Source organism: Oryzias latipes, chromosome 10 (assembly GCF_053564925.1).
Source record: "Oryzias latipes strain Hd-rR chromosome 10, Olatipes_Hd-rR_3.1".
Taxonomy (NCBI): Eukaryota; Metazoa; Chordata; class Actinopteri; order Beloniformes; family Adrianichthyidae; genus Oryzias; species Oryzias latipes.
In genome coordinates this window covers 25355956-25372453 of record NC_136246.1, presented here as the reverse complement: position 1 = coordinate 25372453, position 16498 = coordinate 25355956, and the positions used below count along the sequence as shown (strand labels likewise).

The window sequence follows — 16498 nt, the reverse complement described above, 5'->3', positions numbered from 1 at the left end:
TCATACTTTCAAAATTAAATCTCCACACCACAGAAACACCAACCCACATCCAAGAACAACTACATGAAATGGCCTTCATCTCGATGCTCATTTGTTTGACTTGCAAACACACACGGAACCAGGCATGAGATGCCAAAAGAAGGGATTTTGTAGAGAAAGAGGACATAGCAAAAAGGTTATCACCCTGCTGCATGAAAGTGTGGCAAGTGACCCTGCCTCTGGAGGGGTTCTCGTCAACGAGGAAGTTGTGTTCACAAGAGATGACTAAAATACTACTCACAATTTCACAAGTTAATCAGTTCAACACAAGCAGACACATGCAGAACAAAAAACAATTACTATCATCTATAAAGTTAAGTGACTGTTTTGCTTTTCATAAATTGTTCCATATAATGAGGGAAAATATCTAAAAAATAATTATTGCAGAAATGCATTTCCAATTACACATAAATAAATAAATGAAAATCTCTTTACTTTTGCTTCACCAAAAACATTTTAACCTTTGATTAATTCACCAGACCACTAATTATAAACAGTTAATTGCAACCTTTACAGTTTTTTCAATTTGTAAAGGTATATTTTATATATATATGTTTTTTTTCTCCTTAATTGCATTCTTGTAGATATGGATCACATAGAGTTGTCAGCTTGAACTGCACCGCTGTCAACAACATTCTCTTGATTAAATCATTAAACCTCCAAGCATGGAGGGAGGTCTTTATAAAAACTCTAAAAGTATGCGTAGCTAAATATTAAAGTTGGGGGATCAATCAAACATATTAAATCAAACACATTTTAGGTGGACATTTTTTGCAGCTAGCAGGTGTGTTTATAACATTTGAGTGTGTGTGTGGACAGGCTCCGCCCTTATTGTACTACATTTGAACCTTACTATAATGATTAACAACCAGTTAACTTGTTGCTTTATGCTGCTTCATGGTCTTATCCCCCTTCCCCTCCTATTATCACCCCCTACCCCCCTCTCTCTATCGTCCCTCTCTCTTCTTCCCCTCTTTCCTTTTCCGTCCGGTCCAACACCAAAGATTTTCAGACATGATTGAAATTAATAAAGTTTGGCCTCAATTACAAAAGGGGTTTATCCAGACATACCTTTGGTTTGTCTGAAGATTAATAACCCCTCTTGTTAAAGTAAAATCTGTCCAACACAAGAAGCCCTCAGCTCTCATCTGTCTGCCCAGCTGTTGGACAGGACAAGTTAAAAAATAAATAAATAAATAAATAAATAAATAAATAAATAAATAAATAAATAAATAAATAAATAAATAAATCAAACACATTTTAGAAGAACATCATCTTTTCTTTGTTTTATGTCTTTTTGTCCCGGCATGACAGAAAAAAAAAACTGCTTTTGTTCCATCTGATCTGAGCCATTAAGAATTTATTTTTCTTTCAGGTTGTATCAGTCCAGCGTCATTTGCTGGGACTGGCAAGCCAGCTGAAGTGCCAAAACATGGGAGTCGCCACTGACAGGCTCAAAAACCAAGCGCTTTAAACTGTTTTGACAGTCATGTTGTCATGCCTGACACATTGTTAATTCATTTAAAATTTGGCATTTATTATCACAAAACATGGGTTTTAACTTGCTGCACGGACATGTTGTGATACATGACACACCTGTTGCTTTACTCAGTAGAAGATTTCCATCAATTGTGACATCTTATTTAAATTATGTTAAAAAATGGGCAGAAATTCTAATGTAATAAATTTCACAGTAAAAATGAGAAAGAACATCACAAAAATGTATTGCTAAAAGTGTATTAGAGCTTTTTGCTAAATGACAAGTCATTCTTTTTGTCACTAATCATATTTCCTTTAGCATTTGCGGATATCATTACACATAGTGAAATGAAATCTGGTGGAGACACCTACATGATAGAATTTCATGATAGAGAAGATTCTAAACCTGTCAGCTGTGGCTGCACAATATTATATAGGAATGTAAATCACACAAAGAAAGAAAAACGGAATCAAAACACACAAACACAGAAGCTGATCTAAGATCATTGGCAATCTGTAAGGCTTTGGGGAGCCAAGAGGGTTTGACGGGTTCAGAAAAGACCGGTTAAGGGACGGCACAGCTCAGAGATAAATGATCTTCCAACATCGTGGTTATGAGGAAGAGAATGAAAGCCTGAGTAGGAAGAGTGAGGGGGGAAAAAAAAGGAAAAAGTGAAAAGTTGATCAAATTGAGAGGCTGATGCATCACTGGAAAGATGATGCCTCTGTGATTCTTCTTCAGACGTTCAACTGCAGAAACCTGCAGTATGAAAGGTGTTAAAAAGTGGACCTCTATGAGCTCAATTAAACATTTTCATGTTTACCCGTAAACCAACATTATATTCAAGACAGTCGGATTTGATTACAGGGGGAGTGTGTAGATGACCCGTGCTGGCTTCTTACTGGGCAGACTGAAGAGATTACAAAGCTTAAGCCACACAGATCAATACACACAAGCTATGGCCAAATGAATTGCTTGTGACAGCGTAAGAAAGACCACAAAACTTTGTGAGAGCAGGACTCAGCCTCAGAGGGGGAGCGCAGCAGACATGTTGTGAGTGAGGCTCCATTGTCAGATTGAGTGCTCCCTACTTAAAACCGTTATCGCTGGTCAATAAGTCGTTTCTCTCACTAAGCCTTGACTGCAAGCCGTTTGCACAGGGCCTTTAAATTCTTGATACAAATGAAAAAAGAAATGTTAAGAAAAAGCAAAGGAGGGAGAAAGAAATGGAAAAACAAGTGGGTTTGGGAGGGTTCTGTCATTATGACAGATAGATCGACTGAACACAGGCTCCCGCAAGGAGAAATATAAAAATAGGACAGCATATCCCCATGACACTGCTCCGTTCTGCCTATGTATCGAATTGCGAGTCTACTCTTCCTCTCTTTCCTCTCTGCTGCTCTTCTCTCACCTATGACTTTACTATCCTTACCCCCCTGCGCTCTTGTTCTCCAATGCTTTCAAGACATCATCCCCTGACATCCTTCTTTCCTCCTTCCTCCTCTGTGCCCATACACTCGTCCACCTACACAGCTCAGACAAAAGCAAAAATCTCTACATCCCACTGGGTTTCCTCTTCATCACACTCAGCTGTGGAAGCTCTAACTTTTTTTTTTCCTGATCCCAAATGACACACTAACACAATACACAGGCATTCTTTTTTATGAAAAATCCATATTTACACTAAGGGATTGCTCGGAGACCCTTCTGTTCTTGTATTTCAACAGCTTTGCCCTGCTTTGCATTCATGCTGCTAAACTGATTCAACATGTTCAAAGTAGTGGTCTACGAGGGATACTAATGGAAGGCGTTCACAGCACCACTTATTGTTCTGTGTGTCTCAAATGCTCGACGAATCAAATAGCACTGAGACCACAAAGGGCACGAGCAGAAACAATCGTCCGCCGCTTTTCCCAAGTTTTTGCCCAAGTCACACTTCCATTCTTCTTCTGTCCTCCTCAATATCTGTCACTTTCTCACTCATTAACCACACCCCACTTGCCATCCATCCATTCCTCTTCCTCTCTCTAGAGAGGAAAAACAAACAGCTGTCAGGGTCAGGCTTGCAGATGAATTCCAAATGACTTTGAAGGGCAGAGGGGCCAAACAACTTTCTCTAGAGGAGAAGCTGGTTACAAATACCGGTGTGTGTGCATTAATACGGATACATAAACAGCATGGAATAAATATGGCCAGTTCCTTGACACCTCGACGCACACAGGAGCAGGCTGTAGCTACTCTACAAGTCAATACTACATCTTGAGGCTGACTACTGTCAAGGTGAAGGCTTCTGAGTGGATTTCTGGTTGGTGGCATGCACTTGATGCATGCTGAAACGCGTGGGAGTCTGGATGTGCAGGTGACAAGAGCTTGAAAACTTGTGATGACACTGATGTAAATTTTAACAGAAACAACACAGACATCCTCACTTCCTCTTTCTCTCGCTTCTTACACCAGTTTTCTTCCAAACTTCCCAAAGGTGAAAAAGATGCATGCTTCTCATTCGACTTGGTACTATTTGCAGCTCTTGCTGTGCAGAGATGAGCCAATGAATCATTTTTCATTGTATCAATCATTTCAGTGCAGTAGCTCTCCATCATGTCTGCAGAGTCCACTCTATCACTGTCTGTTACCATTCATCCATCAGGAATAAGAGAGACCTTTAAATTATTCATTGGAGCTAAGCAAATGTTTAATCAAGACATTTACCGCAGTATTAGTTTTGTCTCCACTGTTTTCTCGCTGATGGAGCTTCATGAAGGGTCTCAGGAGTCAAAAAGATCTGGAGATGCTTTACACCTTATCAAGATTAAAACTGCATAAACTATTGAATTACATTTTGTTCATACATGTATGTTCCAGTCAAACCAATACTGGCAAGAAGTATCCGGTTGCTTGGCAAGCGGGCCTGTGAAGAGGTCAGACACTTTATTGATTTCGAAACCAGTTAATATCAAGTTGCATTGTTGTTGCTTAACCTCTGGCCTCTCAAAACTATACAGGTTTTATTATTTTTAAAATTTGGTTGGCAAAGAAAACATGTTGTTTTTCTCATTTTTACCAAACACAGACGGAAAGCAAGCGTTCAGAGCCAAAAAGCTTTTGGAACAATTGAAAACGTGCAATATTGGATTAAGCGGAAAATCAAACTATAAGCTTAACTTTTACAATGTGTGACAGGAAGACAGGAAGGAGGTCAATTTTTCGGATGGAGGTGAGTTTCAGAGTTGAGCAGCAGAGGGACTGAAAGCATGGTGACGGATAGAGGGCACATTGAGGTGGATGGAGGAGGACAATGTGAGAGCGGTTAAAGGTGACAGCATGAAGGAGATGGGAAAGATATTAAGCGGGGGGAAGACAAAGTGCTTTGAAAGCACACAGATAAAATTGTAATGAGTTTTGAAATTAACGTGAAGTCAGTGGGTGTCGATGGTGAGGATGTTGTGGTGAGAAAAATGAATTTGAATCATGAAAGGAGTTCTGAAGGAGTTTATGGAGAGCATGTTGGGGAAGACCAAGAGTTTAGGAACAGCATTTACAGTAGTGGACCAAGTTTCAAGGCTGTGGTCAAGTATGCCAACTAGGGGTGTAACAAATCGTTTTAATGATTCGATTTATATCGTAATTTGTGGTTGCCGATCTGATTCATAGTTGATGTTGGTTCATTTCGAACAATCCAATTTGATCCAATTCACTGATCTAAAATCAATCAGGAACTTCAAACCTAAATTCAAAGAGTTTTCACACATTGGACTGTAATGGTGGACTGATCTTTTTTGTTGCCCTCACAGGTGTGTTGCCAGCTGTGATGGCCCGTGGCTGTTTTTATATCATAGTAAAATTAACCTACTGTGCTTCAATCCAAATAGTCATTTATAATGTCAATATAATTGATGGTATATGTCGATTCGATTAACAACTTGCCTCAAACGAATGGATCTGGTTAGATCGTTGGAACATAAATCGATTTTCTGTGCTATTGTGAAAACAAAAACCAGACTGGATTGTTTTAAGAAGGTACATTTTGGTTAGTGGGGAGAGGAGTTTGGATTCAACTCTTTTCTCAAATGACATCAGTAGGTTTTATAGGTTGTCATCTGGACTTGGTTTTTAAAGTTGAAGACGTTTCACTTCTTATCCAAAAGGCTTTGTCAATTCTGAATTAGCCAGAATTAGTCAGACCAGATACTGGATAGTATTGTCTACTTAGACTACATAGTTTCGAGTCGTTAGGAGTCCTATGTCCTCAGCTGGGGTTGGGGCTACAGTAGCTACCCCCTCCAACCTGGTCAGCTGTTAATGACCTAGGTGACACTGGTTCGGTTTGTTTGGGTTTCAGAACACTGCTGTAGATGGATGGAAGAATAAACCTGAGACCACCATTCTTATTAAGAAAAGGTTTATCTTTCTTGACAAAGATGGCTTCTTTCACTCCTCGCTCAAGTCTAAGTAGACAATGGTCATAGACAATGCGCCCTTTGGTCGTGAAAATACGGTAGTTGCTACTCCTAAGTTACATCTACACAAAGTCAACAAATGCAATTCTGTATCTTGGCAGCAGGGATGCACATCCCATATGAATGGTCTTCGCATCAGTAAGTAGTAAGAAAAATGTGTGACCCACCAAGACACCCACATAAGTATTTCACAATGCCATTTGTGTTTCTATTAGGACCTTTTCTACCAGTTTGTGGACACATGGGACTATGGTGTGTGAGTTAGTTCAAAAGAAGGACATATGTTTGTTGCACAACAGCGGTTCCAACAGCAGCTGATGAAATGTAATTCAACACTTTATATTACTTGGTTATATATGTCAGTGTGTGCATGCCTGTGCCTGTGTGCGCATTAGTCCTTCCAAGTCTTTGGGTCTTGGCAGCAAGATCAGAGGAAATGTGTGACGAAGTGTCTGACTGTGTGTGTGTGTGAGCGTGTGACAGAGAAAGAGTGAGTAGGCCTGAAAGTGAGATTCTGCTCCGAGACGTTTGATGTCGAAGAACAGCGTCTGCTGTCTGTCTGCCAACTGCCAACCTTCTATCACCATCCCAACACATGGCTTCCGCAAAGTGTGTGCATGTAGGCTTGCATGTGTGTAAGTTGCCTGATTAGGCAGGGACTTGGCTACGTGACACTGCTACAGTGCTATTTAGACCTATAATGTGCACCACACTGTGACACTGCATAAATGTGTGGGCCTGAGGAGGCAAAGATGATTTTTTATTTTGAATCGCTCCAGAGATAAGAGAAAGATGTGGGGACGAGGTGAGTACGGATGTGTGTGTGTGCGAACGTGGGTGTATTGGAAGAGATGAGTAATTTTTTTCACTTTTCATACCTCTTATCCCACACCACCAATCTCTGGATGGGTCCTTAACATAAAGAGTCAAGTACACTCAGGGCTAATTGTTAAATGATGTATATGTGGCACTGTGTTCATGTATGTGAACATCTGTGTCTGTGTGTGTAGACATCATATATAACACAGTGTGCTACTGAACTCCAGCTGTTCCAGAAAAGTTGATCTCGTAAACACCCTATTCTTGTTTTCACCCCTAAACCCTGAAGTATGAGAAAAACAACTCAGAAGTACAAAACAGTAAGGATTAAGCAAAAGAAAAGATGCAGCATTCTATTCTTAGGCCAGCATTCTACTTTCATGATCACAAAACTTGTATAACTTTTTGCAAGGAAAACTAGAAGAATAATCAAGCAGGGGTACAACTGTAATAATTTTTTAAGAAAGAAAATATATGATATTTTATTGCTATTGCACATTAAGGTGCAAATAAACATTTCCGAAGTTCCATATTGCATTTGAAGTTTTATGGCAGCTTAAAAAAAACATAAATAGACATATACTTACAAATAGTTTTTATTTATTGAAAGATCCAAATACAATTAAAAAAAAATGAACCAAAAGAAGTAAAATCAATGCAAACATATTTTTTTTAGGAAAAAGAGAAGTTTTTTAAAAGAATACTTGCCTATTTGTTTAAACAAATATTCAGGAGAATCTGCCTTGCAGTTAAGCAAAAACAAACAGACATGCATGCAAGAACACACTCACACACACAAGTACACAAGCCTAGGCAGAGCAAAAGGCTGAAAGATCAGGTGAATCCACTGAGCAAAGACAGACAGATCTTTCTTTTGCACCCTTCTTGACATTTTCACTCTGATAGCCAGATATAGCTTTTCTGCCTCCTCGCAGCTCACAAGACAAGAACTCACGAAACCACGCACTCTGCTGGAATGAATAGTTGACGAACAATGGACAGTGAGCTATTTTAGAGGAAAAAATAGAAATGTCTCAGGTAAAAAAGAAAAGTGAAAAAGGAGAGAAGTGGTAGAAATGTCCTGTGGCTACAGACACTGACACTACTGCTGCTCGAGTGATCCGAGTATCTCAGGGCCCCTATGTGGCTCGGGGAATTCAGAGCCGGAAGCACTGACAAATTCCCCCAAAAAAGAAAATCTGCAAGGCTCCAAAAAAAGGGGAAAATATAGGAAAACATCAAGTATAATCAACACATTTAGCCTGCTTCTCTGGAATTTTATATCTGCTCTAAACTTTGGATCAAACATGCAATTAGTCAATTCATTTTAAAAAGGTTCAGGGGGTTTGTGCCGCAGTAATTAGACTCAAAGGTGAATGATGCATACTAACATTGATCTGGTTAAGTTATTTGAATTCAGTCCATTATCGGAGAATCCAGCAAAAAAAAGTTTGCTCACCGCAAACTACATAAACAGCGTGGTCTCAAAGTTAAATCCAACCAATCCAATGATGACTAAAGACCAGTTGAAGGTAAAAGGTTTTCTAAACCAACATTCTCAAAAATGTGCATTTCAACAATAGTTTTTTTTCCTACATACGACAGTCAAATCCAGTGTCTCACATAATAACATTTCTTTGCACAGACAAGTGCCACTGTTACAGAAAGGTTCAAACAGAGACTGAGTCGCAATCTCACAAAATGTCGTTGAAAATAATACAAAGCTTTCGCTTTTTCTATTTCAAAGCGGCTCTAAATTCTTTGTTGGCTTGTTGATCGGATTTCTTTCTTGAAGCTGGTTGTTTTCGCTGACGTGATCTCTGTTTGTTGAGCGTGCTTGACATTCTGCTCACAAAAATATAATGCTGATTTTGACTGGTTGTACCATGAAGCATGCATTGATAAGGCAACAGATGCCAAAGATCAGCCTGAGACCAAAGCACTGTTTACATTTTAATTGATTACAATGACTTACACCCTGCGACAGACTGGCGACCAGTCCAGGGTATCCCTTGCCTACGCCCAAGTGGCTGGGATAGGCTCCGGCAACCTCGTGACCCCGAAAGGGAATAAACGGTTAAGAAGATGAATGAATACAATGACTTACTGCTCCACCTAAAATAGAAAGTTATGACTTTGCAAAGTGACTGCTGGGGACTGAGGCTTTGATAGTCCAGGCTTTACCTATCGATTATGCATAAAGGTGACCGAGATACACTATTGATTCTAACAAGAGGGTCAAATACTCCACTAAATAAAGCAGACAAAGCTTTAAACTTGACAGGCCACAAAATAATCTGAATAATGGTTTCAAAGTATATTTAGTAAAACCAACAAAAATTATGAAACTAGGAAAGCTAATTGAAACTCAAAATGTCTTATTCTTCCAAAGCGGATACTTGCCACACACCATAAAGGCTTCAAACAAAAAGAAAAAAATGTTGGGACAGCTGAGACACAAGGCTGCTTTCTTGTTTGTGTCGAGTAGAAGAAAAAGTCAGATGTGTGTCTGATTAGCAAGATCCGAGCGTTAAGTGGCCAAATGTGTGAGAGTGCTTGCACAATCAGAGGTTAGAGCCGCTAATATGGATTCATTTATTTCATCTGTTTTCTCCCATTTGACTCCCTGACAAACAAAGAGAGCCCATTAACGCAAGTATTGAGCAGGAAAGAAACGTTTTTTAACCAGAATATCGACATCAGAGCCGGCGTTTTTGTTCCTTTGAAGAGTTTGGTTTTAATCAGCGCTTGTTTCTTTGTTTTGGTGTCCATATGATAACTGAGCAGAGTGATCTGGCTTATGGATGCACGCTGTTGGAATGAAACAAAAACATGACATTTTAAACTCATTAATTCCACATCAGACAGTTCTGTCATCCGCTGACCTATAATGAAGACAATTCATGCTAAGACGTGTTGAATTTCATATTGACTCAGTCACTGACAGGCTCATTTTTTCATGATCAAAGACCACAATAAATTAGTTAGGGATTAGTGAGGTTTATTCACCTTTTATTTCACTACAGCAGCTCTGGAGTCAATGGGAAATAAATAACTGTCAAATCAGAGTTAATTACCCAAATTTCCCACTTAGTGTTTACCATGCCAACAAGCTTCAACCCAGTCTATATGCAAGTACAGGCATTAACAGATTATTAATAGCAGAAGTTTAATTTCAGCCTTACAATGGCTTTCTGCAGGAGTGTACATGCTTCAAAAACACCCACCTCAGTCACTTAGTGAAATGTCGCACGTCACTCTGAGACTGCTTATATCCGCTTCTCCCTCGCTCTTCTGGTTAGCACACAAACAAACACTGCCCGGCAGAGCCATGTGAGGTAACGCCGTGGTGTGCCTCGCCATGCTGTGTTATTCCCCATGGTGCTGCGCTCCATTCGGCAAGGCAGCATGAAGCACGAATCAATAGGGATTAAAGCACTGTAAAGAGCTATCCACCAACTTCTCCTCACTGCACACACAAGGAGAAGAGATGCCCTTGTTGTGCTAGATTGCATACTTTCCCCTTAAAATTATAGAGGAAATGAAAGGAGTGAGCATTTTTACAAGCCCTGGACAACGGGCCATCCCACCGCAGTAGAAACGTGCCCCTGCAACATCAGTATCCCGCCACGCTGAGGGCATGTCCATCAAGTCGATTTGAGAATTGCATAGGAGGGAAGGCTAGAATCAGCATCTTGTTCCACCTGCTGCACCTAGACTAAGTTTCACACACCCAGACACACAGTGACAGCCTTGGCGGTAGGCCTCAACCCCTGCAGCAGTTGTATGCATCCCACAGAGCACTCCAGGACAACAGAGATTATCCCAGCATTTGCAGACAGTCACAGAATGTTAATCCAAAGATATCTCCTCCACTGTTAAATCTGAACCTCACTCCCAGTTTCTCCTTTTTGCACATTATCTATTACTTTCAGTCATTTTGGTACAATCCACATAAATACGCGACTCAAAAAACACGTATTTTTCCCCCCGTTTTTCACCAGCATCTGCCTCCCTCCATGAAATCCGCTGATCCCCGCTTCCCACTTGAACGTTACAAGGCCTCATCCACGTTCTCTGTTCCTCTTCTTATCCAGCTCCCGCTATCAGCCCCACATTGATCTTCTCATCCCCAAGAACAGAAAACACCAATCAGCCTGTCATAATCACTCAGCTGGAAGAGGAAGTGCTAAACGCCAAGTGCAGCTGCTTCGTGTTAACGGAGGGAAAGTGAAAAACAACGCAAGGCTGAGCATTTGCCATCATTTGGTATTCTGTTTTAGAAGTAATGCAAAAAGGGAATGTGAAGGTTTACTTAGCGCTTTGCTGATTCCATTTTGTTAATAATGATTCAGATTCTCATTTCTTTTTTATTTGTATGCCAAAACAATAAAGGAACAGCTGCTGGAGCTGTCAATTCCGAAAAAAGGAAATAGTCTGTTTTCTCACAGCATCTATTCTCTATTCACTCTGATATTTTCATATAAAAACCCAACTATTCAACTTGTGTTTTTTCTCGTTGTGTCCCCAAAAAGTTTTTTTATTCACAAAGACACCTCACCTGGTCCCTTTGAAACAATGGATGTAGTTTATGATCCGACAGATTCTTCACACAGTGCTTTCTTGTCAAGTAAAACACTTTGACTGCCAACTTGATGTCTCCACGCACCTCAGCTCAGCACACCACAAATGATCTGGCAGATCAAACCATTGTGATGCGTCTAGGTAATATTAGGGCTCTGTGAAGTGCAGTAAGACCTAAAAGTTCTCCATAAAAATAGGTTCAAATGAGTCACTCTTCTTTCAACTTTAATGCCAAGGCACAGCTAAAATTTAGATGCTGTAAGCCATTTTTCACCTTGTCATAAGATGAAAAACATCTATATATGTCAGTCTGTTTTAATAAAAATGAAAAAAATCTGTATATATCATACATTTTAAGTTTTTACATTTAAAGCTAATAATATGTATCTAATCAAGGAAGGGTTTAGGCAACATTATTTTGTTTTCTCTATTTTATAATTGATCTATTTTCATCCCATTAAAAAAAAACTTACACAAGTTTTATATCTGGGGGAAAAAGTAACAGAAAGAAGAACATTTATTTTTCTGCCCTTTTTGCAAAGTTAAAATAAAGTAAAAAGGGAGTTTAAAATATCATTACAAAAGGTACTGTATCAAAAGATTTTTACACAACATAAATGAAAGAAAAATAAATCAAATGTATGGATATTTTCAAGTGCAACAGTTTGAAAATCCCATTCAATCAGCAATAACAAAAGCAGAACAATTTATTTCTTGTATGATTTTATTTGTTTCACAAGTCATTCTGAAGAAAATTTGGCCCAATCTATTTTGCCATAGTTACTCTCAAAATACTATATGAGCATTTCATCTAGATTGAGGCCTCCACTTTTTTAAATGTTAAAAAAAAAGGATTTGTGATTGTGCATACTCTGATACAAATAGGTTGATATTGGTCTGATCAGTGTTCCATGGCATAATCTAATGTTGACTGTTTGGACTTGCTAGTGAAACATGAATGAAGTCCCTTATCATGAAAGTGTCACACGTTTGTAAATAGTCTGATCATGGAGGACAAACTTAAAATTGCAGTTTGTGCCCGGTCAGAATTATGACACCAAATCGTTCATATATCGGGACAAGGCTGTAAAGAAAAAGCCTGAAAGATTAGTGAATATTTCACATCAAGCCTCTTTCCATTGGTACTTATATTTGCTAGTATCGGGTAGTGTGTGAACGCGGTACTAAAAACGCTTTCACCACATTCAGCGTATTCTTGAATGGGTGTCCAATGCTTGGTGTATACATAACATAAAACTTTTATCATCCTAATTTTCCTCCTGACAGTATGTAAGGCAGTGAAATTATTCAAACCAATAAAAGGACATAACGTTAGACCTGCTGATCTTCTGCTCATTAAGGGCGGTTGATGAAAAGCACCACCTATCCAACAATAGTCATTTCTCTAATTGCACAGTGAAAAAAAAAACAACGTAATATTCTGTTGCTCTGATGTTGGGTTTATAGATTAACAGCTACAATCATCTGGTTTTCCTGCAGATACAAAAAAACAAAATTATATAGAATGGAGCTACTAACTTCTGCATGATCAATGCCCCACAAAACCCTCATTTCTTTGAATCCAACATACATTTTACAACCTTACATTACATTTTCTCTGATATTTCAGGCATTTCTTTCAGTGAGTTAAACAACGTTTCAACACAATGTACAAATTCACAACAGAGTGATGAATGCGAGCGAAGCCGAGCTGCAAAGAATTCAACGTATTGTGTTCCTGTCTGAATGGCTACTTTTTAACGCTGCGGCGCGGTTCTTTTTGCTTTCTTGCCATTTCTTTTGTGTCACTCAAGGTGCCAGCATTTTAGCGTATCAAACCAAAGTATCTGCAAAATGGCTTTATTTTCATGCTTTCTTTGCCAGTTGGCAACTGATAGCACTCTATTTTTACACAAGAATATCAGCAGGATAATCTGCGGTCATCAATTCAAAATGATGGCCCTAGATGTGAGCCGTGAGTCATGTTCCCATTTGGAAAGCCTGCAGCAAATTTCAGACAGGGTCAGAAATTTGGGATTAATTTACACAGTGGGACTTCTGCTGCAGCCGACATCTGTAATGCAGCCACTCAGATTAGGAAACGTTTTCTCTGAGGCTCAATTTTAGGGGTAAGAAAGCTTAACATTGATCGTTTTTGGACAAATACAGCCATTGCTCACTTGTTTTCCATCTTTCACACTTAATTTAAATAATGCAATTATTATCAATACATGTTCAAAACTACTGAAATTAAATATTTTCATCCATTAATGGAGGTCCAAAGCCTTGTGAGGCCTATAGGCTAATTTAATTGGATCTAGTTTGACCTCTAAATTGCACAATTGGTGTTAGTACAAAATCAACTTTGTTCATCTGTCAACATCCACTCTTTGGACACATTTCATTCAGCCATTCACAGTGAATAAATATCCCTTTACATAGCTGGAAAAATAGCTTCATCACTCCAGATGTTCCCTGAAAGAGGTTGTTTGACTGTCCATCATAATTAATCAGATCAGGGACATTAATCAAACGTGTCTTCAGAGCAGTAGAGGGAGGTTGAAGACAGTGATCCCCTGACATAACAGAGTCACGGAGCACCATTAAACATCTAGAAGTGATGTATTTACAACCAGGGAATAACTGCAGGCTGGACTGACCACCAAAAAGATAAAATCTATTTATCATTCAGTATGCTAGTATAATTTAGAAAGTAAGAATAAGATTTAAAATCCAACAGACAAGGAACATGTTACTAGATTGAAATACTTTCTTAAAAATGGCAATGAAAATGTGACTATGAAGACTCTCATTCATCCAGGTAGATTCCATCATAGTAGTAGGTTTAAAGGTTGTCATCTGGACTTAGTTTTTAAAGTTAGAAGACGTTTCACCTCTTATCCAAGAGGTTTTGTCAATTCTGAATTAGCTGGTAAAAGCGATGGTTTATTTGCCCTCATGGGGGAGGAGTCAGACCTGAAACTGGATGGTATTGTCAACTTACAATCCTTTCTCTCCAGCCAGGGAGAAAGAATGGTTTGAGCGAGGAGTGAAAGAAGCCATCTTTGTCAAGAAGGATAAACTTTCTATTATTAAGAATGGTGGTCTCAGGTTTATTCTTCCATCCATCTACGGCAGTGTTCTGAAACCCAAACAAACCGAACCAGTTCCACCTGGACTGTTAACAGCTGAAAGAGATAACCAGGGAGGGAGTCAGTGGCTCCCCAACCCCCAAGCTGAGGACAAAGGACCCTTAACGACCCAAAACCATGTAGGCTAAGTTGACAATAAACCCTAAACCTACTACTATGAAAGAAAATGTGAATTACATTTTTTAGCAATAACACTGAAGTGTTTGTTCTAAAAACATACTGGGAGGGATTCACGATTGAGGTTGCTGGCTTTAGCACATTTCAAGTTAAAAGGGGTTAATTTAAAATAGCCCAGAAATAGAATTGATGTTTTCTTTTAGATATAGGAGCTGCTTGACATTGGTGTTACACAATAATAATTGTAAAAAAAAAGAACCTGTAAGGTGATCTAAAGATTGATACAATATATGTCAAAAATTTATTTCAGAGGGAAGATGTGCTATTATTACTGCCGACCTGTCCAGGATATGCACCGCCTGCACCCAACAGTAGCTGGGACAGGCTCCAGCAGCCTTAGAAAGGAATTCAGTGGGCTAAGAAAAAGAAACACGGCTATGAACCATATACACACACAAATTATCTGTTATCTTAGTGGCTTCCCAAAGCAGTATATTCATATACTTCAACTTGATCAAAACTTTGCGGCACGTCTTTAAACTTACACCAATAAGAGAGCTGACATTACCCCTGTTTTAAGATCTCTGTACTGGCTGCCTGTCAGCTGCAGGATCGATTTTAAGTTACTCCTTTAAGTTTTTAAATGTCTTAAAGGGCTAGATCCTTCTTATTTATCAGATCTTCTTAAACCATATAAACCACGCAGAGCTTTCAGACACTCAGGTACTGCTCTATCATCAATACCTGCTATTAGAACAAATATTCATGATGAAGCTTCTTTGCAGTATCTTGGACCTCACCTCTGGAATAACTTACCTGAGGATCTGAGTGTTTCTGCATCGTTGGATATTTTTAATGTAAATTTAATACTTATCTTTTTAACTTAGCATTTAAATAATTTGTTTAATTTATATAGTGGGTTTCCTATTTATTTTATTGTGTTTAGCATATTGTCATTTTATACTTAACTGCATAATGTATGTATGTAGAAAAGTAAGCTTCTTTGAGTAAATGTCCTGGTTTAACCAGTACCTCTTCTATGAGTTATTATTCACAGTGTTACTGCCTATTACTTTATATTTGATCTTTTGATTACGACTGTGTTGTGTCCTGTGCGTGAATTAGCTCTGCCACTAGTCACTATTTTAACTTGTGTTTTATATCACTTTGCTTTTTATGTTAAAGCCTCTTGTGCTTACTAATGTTTGAGGAAAGGTGCTATACAAATAAAGTGATTGATGGATTGGTTGATTGATCTGAGATAGCACATCTTCAGTGAAATTGTGGTGTTTGGATGATCTAATTTAGAATAATTAAATATTTTTACTTTAATTCAAGCTTTTTTTCTGCTTGAAGTTAGAATCAGTAATTTGTTGCTATCTATGTGAACCCTGCTGAGTTTTTTCAAGCAGGGATGCCCTGTGATTTGTCTAACACATTCATCCTTTGATCCATTTTCCATACCCACTTATTCCTCTTCAGGAGGTTACCCAGCTTGACTTTGCCATGTAGAACACAAAGTCAAAACTTTTCAATTAATTTGAAATTGCTTCAAGAAAATAAACATTTGGATGACCTGCAATCCAGCTTCTGTCCAGCTCTTTGCAGCTGAGTGCATGACTGCACAACCATTTCTACTTCGCTCAAGGCTGTGCCCTAGATGTTAGGTACAAAATGCTAAGGGAAAAAAACAAAACAAAGCAAAAAAAAAATGGTTTCAAAGAAACAAAAGATACAAAACCAGCCCTGAACCTTTAACATTAAAAGGCACAAAAATGTTTGTTTTCCAACATTCTAGCTCCACACTGAAGCTAAACTTACTTGTGCTGTGTCTGACTAATGAGAACTGA

The 16498-nt window shown here is 38.8% G+C and overlaps 1 protein-coding gene and 1 long non-coding RNA gene across 13 annotated transcripts in view; one reads left to right on the top strand and one right to left on the bottom strand.

Moving 5' to 3' along the window:
- The window catches only part of tenm2a (teneurin transmembrane protein 2a), a 232788-nt gene that overhangs the window by 124943 nt on the left and 91347 nt on the right, over nucleotides 1-16498 (bottom strand). The gene's annotated exons all lie outside the window — the stretch shown is intronic.
- LOC110015706 (uncharacterized) overlaps nucleotides 6653-16498 on the top strand; it is a 117893-nt gene continuing 108047 nt past the window's right edge. The window contains exon 1 of the long non-coding RNA XR_002290951.2: nucleotides 6653-6781. This is a non-coding gene — a long non-coding RNA (uncharacterized LOC110015706). The remainder of the gene's footprint in view (nucleotides 6782-16498) is intronic.